A 14,794-nucleotide genomic window follows, 5' to 3' on the forward strand; every position below is an offset into this window, starting at 1 on the left:
TTTGCGCTATAAAAAAAGAGTGACACTTCTTTTGAAAAAAACGCAATATTTTATACTTTTTGCTATAATAAATATCCCCACAAAAATATATAAAAACGACTATTTTTTTTCCTCAGTTTAGTCCGATATGTATTCTTCTACATATTTTTGGTAAAAAAAAATTTGCAATAACCGTATATTGATTGGTTTGCACAAAAGTTATAGTGTCTACAAAATAGGGGATAGATTTATGGCATTTTATTATTTATTTATTTTTTATTAGTAATGGCGGTGATCTGCGATTTTGATCAGACATTATGGCGGACACATCGGACACTATTTTGTTTTGGGACCATTGTCATTTATACAGCGATCAGTGCTATAAAAATGCACTGATTACTGTGTAAATGACACTGACAGTGAAGGGGTTAAACACTAGGGGGTGATGAAGGGGTTAAGTGTGTCCTAGGGAGTGATTGTAACTGTGGGGGGGATGGGCTACAACTCACATGACAACGATCACTGCTTCCAATGACAGGAAGGAGTGATCTTGGAAATGTGGAGATTTCCCTTCACTTCCTGTCCTATAGCCAAACAGGAAGTGAGAGGAAATCTCTGCATATTAAGGGAATTCCTTGGGGACACCCACCCCAGGTCACCAGAACTAGTGTCCCCATTGGAAAATTTCCCCTCTATTACTTTTCTGGGGACAACCCACAAATTTGGGATTTTGTTTTACTTTCACTTTCAATGATAATGGTAAACAAGACAAATAGAGAGAAGTGAATCTCCCTAATGGGGGCAGAGACAGTAATAAATACTGACAAGCGTTCTAATCCCTCTCCACTTTACTAAGCCAATACATGTAACTATTATTAGTTGTGCATAGAATAGGGCTAGGTTTGACCCCCTGGGAGCTTTTTATTGCTTGTGTAGCGGTACCCCTGTACATAGTTGCCAACATTGAAAAAAAAATATGTGGGACACTTTTTTGGCTGTAGGCGGAGCCGTAAATAATTAGGGGGTGGGGCATTCATTTGTAGGCGTGGCTTAGCAAAAATCTGATACGTGCGGTGCGCGAAGCGCGCCGCACCGAAAAATGGGCGTGGCTTATGTGAAAAGTGGGTGTGGCTTATGTGAAAAGTGGGCGTGGCTTATGTGAACAGTGGACGTGGCTTAAATGGGCGTGGCTCAAGAGGGTGTGGTTAGAGTCTGAGATGAATGAGGGATGGAGAGGGAAAGGGGGAGAGGGAAATGAAGGGACAGCAGCCCCAGATCCTACACAATAGAAATATGTGTATTCTAGAAAGTTTAACAATCAGCAGATAAAGATACTCCAAACACCTGGTGTTAACGCTTCAATCATTCCGGCACCATGGTTGTTATGGTGTCAGGATGATTGAAGCGCATTATTTCTATTATTACATTGTAATATAAAATTAAATAGTTTAACTCACCATAATGCCGAATCAGTGGGATCCCTGAGCGTGTCACTAGCCACGTCGCCTGCCACCAGCAGAGTCTGTCCTTGCATCAGGTGCCACCAGCAGAGTCTGTCCTCGCATCAGGTGCCCCCACCAGAGTCTGTCCTTGCATCAGGTGCCCCCCGCCAGAGTCTGTCCTTGCATCAGGTGCCCCCGCCAGTCTGTCTAGACCCCCTCAGTGCAGACCCCCTCCATCAGTGCAGACCTCCCTCAGTGTAGCCCCCCCTCTATTTTTGCAGCCCCCCCTCAGTGCAACCCCCCTCAGTGCAGACCCTCCTCTATTATTGCAGCCCCCCTCAGTGCAGCCCCCCCCTCGATTAGTGCAACCCCCCTTTATTAGTGCAGCCCCCCTCTATTAGTGCAGCCCCCCCTCAGTGCAGCCCCCCTCAGTTAGTGCAGCCCCCCCCTCAGTTAGTGCAGCCCCCCCCCTCTATTAGTGCAGCCCCCCTCAGGTAGTGCAGCCCCCTCAGTTAGTGCAGCCCCCTCAATGCTGCCTGGCCCCCGCTCAGTACTGGAGCGGCCGGTGTTCTGCTGAGATAGTTCCACTCGGCAATGGAGGACCCCCTGCACTGCGCAGGCGCAGAGCTTGCGCAGTACGGGGCTGGGAGCTTTCAGCAAGACACCGTATCTTCTGCTCGCTTCAGTGGAGAGGGGAGGGGCCGTGCAGCTAAAGAAGGCGCTTCATTGGCTGCACGGATCGAGCCCCCTTCCCCTCTCCACTGAACACTATAGGAAGAGAGAGCGGCGGCGCCGGCCGCCATTTTACTGGAGCCCGCTGCTCCAAAAGAACAAAAAAAAAACAAAAACCAACATTCCCGATTTTCCTTATGGGAAATCCCGAATTCGGGACACTCTCCAATCGGGACGAGGGTCCCAAAATCCCGGGAAAATCGGGACTGTTGGCAACTATGCCTGTAGGGGCTGCTGAGTGATTGTGGCACACCTGTCACCCTGCCCAGCCCAGCATTCACTTCCAGACACTCCAAGACAATGTAAAATCCATCAGCTGTCTCCTCCTGTACAATACTTGCTGCAGACTATCTCTCCTTCTCCCTCCAGCACAATACTGCAGCCACACCTCCCAACATTTTGAGATGGGAACGAGGGACACCTACTAGCAAATGTGTGTAGGCATAGGACACGCCCCCTGCCACACCTCCTTAAAGGAGAATTAACCCCAAAAAAGGGTTCATTAAATCCACAAGGGCTACTACTATTCCTTTATATCGGCTTTTAAAATTTACAAATGCAGCCATTTAGAATTTGGATGAAAGGTTTAGCGCTGGGAAACACTTTTTAAAAGATAAATAGTGCATTTTATATACAACTATATAGATCAGACCAAAATGAGGGACAAATGAGGGGGAAAGAGGGGCAGAGGGACATTGCTCCAAATCAGGGACAGTCCCTCGAAATCAGGGACAGTTAGGAGCTATGCTGCAGGCGCAGTTAGGCCTGACACTGGTTTCAGCTAGGCCTTAGCCAAGTGCCTTATTACAGGCAGGGACCGCGGGCCCCTATGGTCTAGCAAAAGAAAGTTCTGGTGCTAGCTGCCCTCTTTGGTGGACTACTGATCCCAGACAGTCCTCTTCAGACCCTGACAGCCCTCCTGGCTGCAGCTGCCTGCATTCACCGCCCATGACACCACAGTCCTTCTTGGCTCTACATCCATCCAGGGCCGGATTAACATAGGGGCTGGTGGAGCTGCAGCTCCAGGCCCCTCCCTCAATATAGGCCCATGGCAGTGGCTTGTCAATTCCTGTGTGCCTTCCTGAAGGAAGAGGAGCCCTCTGTGGAGGAGACAAGTCAGTGCAGCCAAGTCCTGTCTCTGCCGATGCCTGACTGACCCCTATCACAGGATCTGTTCCACTCACACAGATCCTCCATGTCTGGGGGAGGGGCGCTGATGTCCTAACCAGCAGGAGCCCGGGAGGAAGGATATCTCCCATGCTGTTATGATAAGGTCAGTACATTTGTTAGGGGGATGTTGTGTAATTATTGTGCTAGGGGACAGACTGCTGCTTCCCCCATGTAATGTGCTCTCTTGTGCCCAGTACCCACCATGTCATGTGCCTTGCAGTGCCCCCCATGTAATGTTCTGTGCCCACCATGTCCTGTCATGTGCATTGCAGTGCCCACTATGAAAAGTTCTGTGCCCACCATGTCATGTGCATTGCAGTGCCCCCCATGTAATGTTCTGTGCCCACCATGTCATGTGCCTTGCAGTGCCCCCCATGTAATGTGCTGTGCCCACCATGTCATGTGCCTTGCAGTGCCCCCCATGTAATGTGCTGTGCCCACCATGTCATGTGCCTTGCAGTGCCCCCCATGTAATGTTCTGTGCCCACCATGTCCTGTCATGTGCATTGCAGTGCCCACTATGTAAAGTTCTGTGCCCACCATGTCATGTGCATTGCAGTGCCCCCCATGTAATGTTCTGTGCCCACCATGTCATGTCATGTGCCTTGCAGTGCCCCCATGTAATGTGCTGTGCCCACCATGTCATGTAATGTGCCTTGCAGTGCCCCCCATGTAATGTGCTGTGCCCACCATGTCATGTCATGTGCCTTGCAGTGCCCCCCATGTAATGTGCTGTGCCCACCATGTCATGTCATGTGCCTTGCAGTGCCCCCATGTAATGTGCTGTGCCCACCATGTCATGTAATGTGCCTTGCAGTGCCCCCCATGTAATGTGCTGTGCCCACCATGTCATGTCATGTGCCTTGCAGTGCCCCCATGTAATGTGCTGTGCCCACCATGTCATGTCATGTCATGTGCCTTGCAGTGCCCCCCATGTAATGTGCTGTGCCCACCATGTCATGTCATGTGCCTTGCAGTGCCCCCCATGTCATGTGCCTTGCAGTGCCCCCCATGTAATGTGCTGTGTCCAGTATGTCATTTGCTGTACGTTGCAGTGCCCACCATGTAATGCGCTGTGCTGAACAATGTCATGTGCTGTGCATTGCATTGCCCTTCATGTGATGTGCAGTGCCCACTATGTCATGCTGTGCCTTGCAGTGCCCACCATGTCATGTGCAGTTCCTAACATGTAATGTGCAGTTGCATTTCCCACCATGAAACATGCTATGCCATGCAGTGCCCACCATGTAATGTGTTGTGCCCACCATGTAATGTTATGTGCCATTCAGTGCCCACCATGTAATGCGCTGTGCCCACCATGTCATGTCATGTGCCTTGCAGTGCCCCCCATGTAATGTGCTGTGCCCACCATGTCATGTCATGTGCCTTGCAGTGCCCCTCATGTAATGTGCTGTGCCCACCATGTCATGTCATGTGCCTTGCAGTGCCCCCCATGTAATGTGCTGTGTCCAGTATGTCATTTGCTGTACGTTGCAGTGCCCACCATGTAATGCGCTGTGCTGACCATGTCATGTGCTGTGCATTGCATTGCCCTTCATGTGATGTGCAGTGCCCACTATGTCATGCTGTGCCTTGCAGTGCCCACCATGTAATGTGTTGTGCCCACCATGTAATGTTATGTGCCATTCAGTGCCCACCATGTAATGCGCTGTGCCCATCACGTCATGTGCTGTGCCATGCAGTGCCCACCATGTAATGCGCTGTACCCACCATGTAATGTGCTGTGTCATGCAGTGCCCACCATGTCATGTGCAGTGCCCATCATGTAAATTGCTGTGCAGTGCCCACCATGTCATGTGCTGTGTTGTGCCCACCATGTCATGTGCTGCACCATGCAGTGCCTACCATGTAATATGCTGTACTCACCATGTAATGTGCTGTACATTGTCTACCATGGCATGTGCCGTGCAGTACCCACAATGGAATGTGGTGTGCAGGGCTCATCATGTCATGTGTGGTGTCCACCATTTAATGTGCTGTGCTCACAATGTAATGTGCTGTGCTGTGTCATGCAGTGCCCACCTTGTCATGTACTATGCTGTGCCCCCCACAGACTCACCCCCTCACTCCCACCCCCCTCTCTCTCTCATCCCCTCTCTTTCACCCAGTTCTCTCTCTCACCCCCTTCACCCCCTACCACCCTCTCTCTCTTTCACCCTCTCTCTATTCCCCTTTTTCTCACCCCTCTCTCTCTCTCTCTCTCTCTCTCTCTCTCTCTCTCTCTCTCTCTCTCTCTCTCTCTCCCTCTCTCTCACCCCCTCTCTCTCTTTAATTTAAATTTCACAAAAAATTGTTTGCGTTTTCATTTTATTTATTTTCATAAAAAGGCCCACCAACATCCTTAGCACCAGGCCCATGATGCTCCTAATCTGGGCCTGCATCCATCTCAGATTGCATCCTACCAATCCGCTCCAGCATGCCTCCCCAGCATTCCTGGCTGTGTGTCCTTCACCAACACCTGGTGGATCCCTCCTGGAGATTTACCCAGCAGTATTCGCTGCTGTCCTCTCCTGCTCCTGTTCAGGACACCCCCTGGTTTGTGTGGGGTTCCTGTTCAGCTCCCCTGTCCCAAGGTCATCCCATCCCCCCCAGACTGGGGGACAGCCTAACACTCCATCTCCAGTTCTTCCACTTGAACAAATCCTCCCTAGCTGGGCTGACCCTGGGTATATCAAGGAGGCCTGCCCCCTGCCAGTCCTAGTTGGGGATTGGTCAGGGCTCCTTAACACACCCCAGACAGCTCCACTTCTCTTCTCCTCCTCTGCTTCTAGAATCTTCCAGAGGCCAGAGGGAGGTAACCAAGAAGTGATGCTGCCTGTGAGTCACCAGCCTACTCTAGGCCACTCCCAGCCCACAGATCAAAACAAACAGGCCTAGCTTCTAGCTAGGCCTGCTTAACCGCTTGCCGACCGTCTGCCATCGATTGACTGCGGCAGAATGGCACTCCTCCGCAAAACGCTTTAGCTGTTTGGCAGGCAATTTAAGGAGTATAGGGTGCACACACATGCGCTGCCGGCAGCGCGCAGCATAACGTAGAAGCTCATGTGCATGGCCGTTGGCCCCGATGGCCCCCGGCTACTCGCGATTTCTCCTGAGAAGGATAGAGCAGCGATCTGTCAATGTAAACAGACAGATCTCCGTTCTGTCATGGGTGAGGAGAGCGATCTGTTGTTCCTAATGCTTAGGAACAACAATCGCTCTCCTCACCCAGGCAGCCCCATCCCCCACAGTTAGAATCACTCCCTAGGTAACACAATTAACCCTTTGATCACCCCCTAGTGTTAACCCCTTCCCTGCCAATGACATTTACACAGTAATCAGTGGCTATTTATAGCACTGATCGCTGTATAAATGTGAATGGTCCCAAAAATGTGTCAAAGGTGTCCGATCTGTTCGCCATAATGTCGCAGTCCTGATAAAAATCTCAGATCGCCGCCATTACTAGTAAAATGTAACTGCCGACTCCCAAACTGTCATTTGAAGTAAAACACATAGCCAAGTATTATTCTACACAATTGTTTTTGTTGTGCATTAAAAAAAGAAAACAAATAAAATTAGACATGATATCTGCCAATAGAACTTAACCAAAAAGTGCATTCTGTGCATCCAAATATATAGAAAATATAACAAATCAAATCATTATTCAACCAAAAATTAATGTCAAAGCAATAACTCCAAGGCCAATAATAAATAACACGTTATCTCCTCCGATTCCGCAACATGGCTGGTTGAAGAACGACCGTTCAGAAACGAACTGAAAAGCGTGAAATGAAAAGTGCGAAATGAAAAGAGCGAATCAACACTCATCAAACTTCTACTAACATGAAATTAGCAGAAGGAGCCCAAAGGGTGGCGCTAAAGAGCTAAACAATAACGTAGTAAGTCACTTTGTTTGTAATTATTGGCCAACAATTGTGTGGCCGTGTGTATGCAAGACAAGTTTGGGCTAACGCCCTTCGGACAAAAGTCCACTGTATTGTTGGCCAACAATCCAATCGTGTGTACGAGGCTTTACAGTGTGTGCGTTCCCCAATATTGTCTGCTGTAAATGAAGCTGGAAGTGCTGAGCTCTGGGCAGTGGAGGCCCGTCCACAGGGGACACACAGGCGCCCTCCCCCCAGGCTATTCAGCAAAACAAGTGTGTCAGTAAAGCTCTCTGCTCTGCTCTCTGTGTGACCTGCTGACATCTGTGGAGGAGCTGTGAGTGGTAACCATTTCTTATCTGCTGAAAGGACATACTACACAGCTGCTTTCCACTATCCTTGCATTAAAGCTTTATACAAAGTGAAATTCTATCCTCTGCTCAGTGCTCGCTGTCTCCATGATTTACTTACACTGGACATAAAAATCTGACTTGCTATATGCTTGCTGACAGAGGCGTAACTGACACCCGTTCTGTTTGCAATGAGCTGTCAGTTTAATCCTCAGGATTCAAACTGGAACTTCACTTGCAACTTGCTTAGAAAAAAGTAAATAATCAAGAGTATTAGTTACCACTTACCTGGCCGGATGTCCTCGTCACTCACTGGATGAGGATAGCGATGACGCCAGCCGCCAAGTGTATTATACAAAATCACAATGATGAGGATGAGGATGATCATCATCATCCTCATCCTTGTATAATACACCCGTCATCATCTTCATTATTTTATAATACACCCATCATCATTATCATCATCCTTGTATAATACACCCGTCATCGCTATCCTCATCATTGTATAATACACCGATCATCATCCTCATCTTTGTGTAATACACCCATCATCATCCTCATCATTGTAAAATACACCCATCATCATCCTCATCATTGTATAATACACCCATCAACCCATCATCGCTATCCTCATCATTGTATAATACACCGATCATCATCCTCATCTTTGTGTAATACACCCATCATCATCCTCATCATTGTAAAATACACCCATCATCATCCTCATCATTGTATAATACACCCATCATCATCCTCATCATTGTATAATACACCCATCATCATCCTCATCATTGTATAATACACCCGTCATCATCATCTTCATCATTGTATAATACACCCATCATCATCTTCATCATTGTATAATACACCCATCATCATAAATCAGAGAGAACATCATAATTTAACAAGCTCACCAGCAATGGTGCTCACATGAAGCGAGCCTTTCCTTGAGTCGGCAGCCAGAATGTGACTCAAAAGCATCACCAAACCAAATAGTGAAAGAATCCAAATCGCCAAATCGCTATAATGATTCACAATATGATCACATAAACCAGCCAACATGTTTCAGGGCCAACTCACTCCTTCATCAGGGCTTAAGTAGATTTAGTGAAACAATTTACCAAATAAATCAGTTTTGGATCTAACTTGTGAAAATATTATTTGCAGCAGCATAAATACTACTAGCACTTGGGACACTTATTTTCACTGATATCTCAACAAGCAAGTTAGATCTATTACAGATTTATCTGGTAACCTGTCCACATAAGCCATGATACAGGGGTGCTTACAATGGTCAGCTTTTATTTGTTCATATAAGACCTTTATCCCCAAAAGAACAAAATTGTTTGTTGTAACTGCTTACAAAGTTTTAGCTGGAGTTTGACTTCAATTTGTTAGTGTATCTAAATCTGCTAGTCCATTTTACACTCCCCTCCCCCCAGACTGACAATGCTGCAGTCCAAAGGTGCCCCCTGTGCTCCTTCATCCAGAGTGGGGGGCACTTTAATACAAGAGGTGTGTTACTGGCCAGATCACCAGGTGAAAAAAGAGGGGGAAAAAAAGCCTAATGCCGCGTACACACGGTCGGACTTTTCGTCTACAAAAGTCCAACGGACGCCGACGGACTAAAGCTGGCTGGTAATCCGATCGTGTGTGGGCTTCTCCGGACTTTCAGCAGACTTTTTCAGCCTCAAATCCGACGGACTTTAGATTTGAAACATGCTTCAAATCTTTACGTCGTAACTACGACGGACCCCGAAATCCGCTCGTCTGTGTGCTAGTCCGACGGACAAAAACCCATGCTAGGGCAGCTATTGGCTACTGGCTATGAACTTCCTTATTTTAGTCCGGTGTACGTCATCACGTACGAATCCGTCGGACTTTTGTGTGGTCGTGTGTAGGCAAGTCCGTTCGTTAGAAAGTCTGCTGCAAGTCCGCCGAAAGTCCGCAGGAAGTCTGTCGGACAGGCTGTCGGACTTTTGTAGACGAAAAGTCCGACCGTGTGTACGCGGCATAAGAAAAGAAAATGAATGCAGCCACCACATATAATGATTAGTAAGCTGTAATGTCTGACATTTTTGGCTTTGGGTTTAATACCGCTTTAACCACTTCCCGCTCGCTGTAAGTCATATGACGCCCCTAGACTTTGAGTGGGGATATCTGGATGATAGGTGCAGCTGCAGGCATCATGCAGATATCTTTTTTTTTTGCCGGTGAATTCCCGTTAAAAACAATCATAGCGGCTCCCCAGAGCCCCCCCGTCACCCTGCAGTGCTTCTACCAGCTCGCCTGTGCGATCAGCGAGCCGGAGAATGAATGTGCCAGCGGTGGAAGTTTACCATAGAGGATACCGTGGGCCAGATGGTCCCCAGCAGTCTCTATGACCTTTGGAGGCCAGGCCCGACATTATGACGTCATGTCCAGCCTCAGAAGATGTAAACACTGATGTTTTTTTAACAGGAAAGCCTGGGATTGCTTCTTTTTTTTTTTTACTCACTTTTTCCAGCCTAGGGAGAGATGTGGGGTCTTATAGACTATTACAAGGGATATTTACATTCCTTGTAATAGGGATAACAGTGAAAAAAATAAATAAATTAAAGGGAAAGTGTAAAAATAAAAATATAATAAACAATAAAAAAAAAAGAAAGAATGTAAAGCTCCCCCGTTCTCCCGTCCCCGCGCATACGTACATCGCACCCACATATGTAAACACTGTTCAAACCACACATGTGAGATATCACCGCGAACATTAGAGCAAGAGCAACCGTTCTAGCCCAAGACCTTCTCTGTAACTCTAAGCAGGTAAACTGTAAAACATTTTAAAGTGTCGCCTATGGAGATTTTTAAGTACTGAAGTTTGGCGCCATTCCACTAGTGTGCGCAATTTTAAAGCATGACATGTTAGGTATCTATTTACTCGGTATAACATCATCTTTCACGTTATACAAACAAATTGGGCTAACTTTACTGTTTTGTTTTTTATTTATTCATGACACTGTTTTTTTTCCCCCCAAAAAAAAAAAGTTGAAAAATTGCTGCGCAAAAAACATTTTATTTAGAGTTCATGTACACGGGACGTTTTTAGAACCTCTCCTGAACATCTTGACTTGACAGATAGTAACCCACGTTTAAAACGTCCGTTTACATGCCACGTTTAGAGGCAATTTGCCGCATTTGCATTTAGAAGCGTTTGAAAAAAAAAACATATATATATATATGTAGCGCTGGTAGATTTATGATCTACCATTTGATAGGTAAATTTAGTGAATTGCTCGTTATAGGAAGTTAGATTTGCCTCTGTTCCAGCTTGGCTGACGTTGCTTGTTGTTCCACATTGTGCCGGTGGGTGTCGTTGTCACCATCAGTGGGTGTTGGAAAAGCAACGTGTTAAAGCGGATGAGTGCTCCGAGTTGCATTCTGGGAGAGGGTATTTATGGGACAGACGCCATGTTTAGGCGTCTGTCCCATAAATATATATATATATATATATATATATATATATATGTCACGGACCGCCCCACACTCCGCTTGAGTGCTTCCGTCATATACCGCTTCCTAAGTTCTGGAACACGAGTCCAATGGATCTGGCTATAGGAACCCCAAGAACTAGACAACACCAGTCTTGGAGTACATCAGAACTGCCTTTATTTTGAAATCTCACAGACCTTTATACAGCAGGGATGTCTCAAAGCTAACCTAATTAACATGAGCTAATTTACTACAGGATGTACCCAGACCAGATGACAGACTTGTAGGCACCGAGCTCTCTCAATTAACATAAACAACAATGGGTGAAAAGACTCTTAGAGCCACACTAAACACATTATAGCAGAATTGATAACATTAGCATTTAACAGTACGAGTCCCAATGGTATAAATCAGTCACCATTCTAATATGGCATATAAAGGGTTCCAGAGTCTGTGTGTTTTGGGGGGACATGGAGCTGAATCCATAGTAACATCAACCCCAGGGTCCCCAGGCATACAGCTCACAGAGAGCACCATTCCCCCAAATGCTAGGGCCCATAATCGGTGGGCAACAGGCTTGCATACAGTCCTCTCCAACAGCCTCCGTCCCGGCCAGGTCCGTGACAATATATATATATATATATATATATATAGAGATATATATATATATATATATATATATATATATATTTTTTTTTTAAATACCCAAAAATGTATATGAATGTAAACAAAACGCGGCTAAACACAAGTTACTGCGTTTAGCCGCGTTTAGAAGCGTTTGGCGCTTGAAAGGCCCCTAAACTCAGTGTCTGAACTAATTTTTTTGCTTTCCAAAAAATACTTCTAAACTCAACTGCCTAGAAACAACTATAAACGACCCTGTGTACATGTTCTGATCAGATAACATAGAGGAGAGTTCAGGGGCAGTTGAAAAAAATGCCCAACTGCTCCTAATGCCTCATGTACACGGCTGCTGGTAAACAGAGCAGTTAGCAATTTTTTTCAACTGCCCCTGAACTTTCCTCTATGTTTACTTATCAGTACATGTACACTGGTTGGTTTATAGTCCTTTCTAAGCAGTTGTGTTTAGAAGCTTTTTTTGAAACCCCCAAAAAATGCGTTCAGAAGCTGTGTTTAGAGGCACTTGAAATGCCAAACGTGGCTAAACGCGGCAACTTGCGTTTAGCAGCGTTTCGTTTACAGGTGTCTTTCACTTTTGAAAAAAATATATATTTTTGTTTTCAAGCGCTTCTAGACGCAAACGCGGCTAAACGCGGGTAAAAGCTACTAAACGCGGCATGTAAACGCGGCTAAGCGACCGTTTTTAGACGCCGGTTTCTAGCTGTCAAGTTAAATCTTTCAGGAGAGGTTGAACAACGTCCCGTGTAGTGTACATGTACACAGATTCGTTTAATGTCGTTTTTAGGCAGTTGCGTTTAGAGGCAAAAAAAAATGAGTTCAGAAGCCAAAGTCTCCGACATTTCAGACACTAAACGACGCTAAATGCTGCTAAATGTGGCTAAACGCATTACCGGTGTTTCATTTACAGGCGTTTTTCATTTTTGAATATTGTTTAATATTTTGAATAACGTTTTTAAACGTGGGTTTTTATCTGTCAAGTTAAATCGTTCAGGAGAGGTTGTGAAAACATCCCGTGTACATTAAGCCTAAAAGTCTGTTTAGAAAGCAGCAGTGTACACAGGGCCGTCTTTTCGCATGGGCATGCTGGGCAGTTGCCCGGGGGCCCCACCTGCCTGGGGGGCCCCCACCTGCCCAGCATCCACAAAAAGCCCCGGGTCCTGTATTTCTCATGCCCCAAGTGTAAACAGCCAGTGATTGGTGGGCAAGCTGGGGGCTTGCGGCCGCAGTGAGAGTGGAGCTGTTAAATCTAAGCACTGATGTCGAGATGAGTATGTGTCAGGAGAGGGATCAGTGTATGTGTTAGGAGAGGGATTAGTGTAGGTGTCAGAGGGATCAGTGTAGGTGTCAGGGGGGATCAGTGTAGGTGTCAGGGGGGTCAATGTAGGTGTCAGGGGGGTCAATGTAGGTGTCAGGGGGGTCAGTGTAGGTGTCAGGGGGGTCAGTGTAGGTGTCAGGGGGGATCAGTGTAGGTGTCTGGGGGGATCAGTGTAGGTGTCAGGGGGGTCAGTGTAGGTGTCAGGGGGGATCAGTGTAGGTGTCAGGGGGATCAGTGTAGGTGTCAGAGGGGTCAGTGTAGGTGTCAGGGGGGATCAGTGTAGGTGTCAGGGGGGTCAATGTAGGTGTCAGGGGGGTCAGTGTAGGTGTCAGGGGGGATCAGTGTAGGTGTCAGGGGGATCAGTGTAGGTGTCAGGGGGGATCAGTGTAGGTGTCAGAGGGGTCAGTGTAGGTGTCAGGGGGGATCAGTGTAGGTGTCAGGGGGGATCAGTGTAGGTGTCAGGGGAGATCAGTAGTGTAGGAGTCTGGTAGGTCAGTTTAGTGGTCAGCATGGATGGGCACTGGTAAAACAGGCAGCAACCAGCAAGTGAGCCTAACACCCCCCCCCCCCCCCCCGCCGCTGCCGCCGCCGCCGCAGGCCTTGGGCTTCGGGCTGAAGCCCCTGGTCTTTTTCACACCTAGCAATGCCCCTTGGGGGGCGGGACCTTGCTACAGCATGGCCCCCGAACACAGACCCAGCCAGCTCCGTGATACACAGGAGGACATGCCCGCTGTGTGTGTGTTACCAGGCGATGGTGAGTCTGTAATAATTGGCACAGTGATGCTGCATTCATGGGCACAGTGAGGGTGCAATTGTGGGCCCAGTGAGACTGCATTCATGGGCACAGTGAGGCTCTAATGGTAGGCACAGTGAGGGTGCAATGGTGGGCACAGTGAAGCTGCATTCATGGGCACAGTGAGGCTGCATTCATGGGCACAGTGAGGCTGCAATGGTGGGCACAGTGAGGCTGCAATGGTGGGCACAGTGAGGCTGCAATGATGGGCACAGTAAGGCTGCATTCACGGGCACAGTGTGGTTGCATTCACAGGCACAGTGAGGCTGCAATAGTGGGCACAGTGAGGCTGCATTCACAGGCACAGTGAGGCTGCAATGGTGGGCACAGTGAGGCTGCATTCACGGGCACAGTGAGGCTGCATTCACGGGCACAGTGAGGCTGCAATAGTGGGCACAGTGAGGCTGCAGTCACGGGCACAGTGAGGCTGCAATGGTGGGCACAGTGAGGCTGCATTCATGGGCACAGTGAGGCTGCATTCACGGGCACAGTGAGGCTGCAATAGTGGGCACAGTGAGGCTGCAATCACGGGCACAGTGAGGCTGTAATGGCGGGCACAGTGAGGCTGCAATGGTGAGCACAGTGAGGCTGCAATGGTGGGCACAGTGAGGCTGCATTCATGGGCACAGTGAGGCTGCAATGGTGGGCACAGTGAGGCTGCAATGGTGGGCACAGTGAGGCTGCAATGGTGGGCACAGTGAGGCTGCATTCATGGGCACAGTGAGGCTGCATTCACGGGCACAGTGAGGCTGCAATAGTGGGCACAGTGAGGCTGCAATCACGGGCACAGTGAGGCTGTAATGGCGGGCACAGTGAGGCTGCAATGGTGAGCACAGTGAGGCTGCAATGGTGGGCACAGTGAGGCTGCATTCATGGGCACAGTGAGGCTGCAATGGTGGGCACAGTGAGGCTGCAATGGTGGGCACAGTGAGGCTGCAATGGTGGGCACAGTGAGGCTGCATTCATGGGCACAGTGAGGCTGCATTCACGGGCACAGTGAGGCTGCAATAGTGGGCACA

Source organism: Aquarana catesbeiana, linkage group LG06, assembly GCF_042186555.1.
Source record: "Aquarana catesbeiana isolate 2022-GZ linkage group LG06, ASM4218655v1, whole genome shotgun sequence".
NCBI lineage: Eukaryota > Metazoa > Chordata > Amphibia > Anura > Ranidae > Aquarana > Aquarana catesbeiana.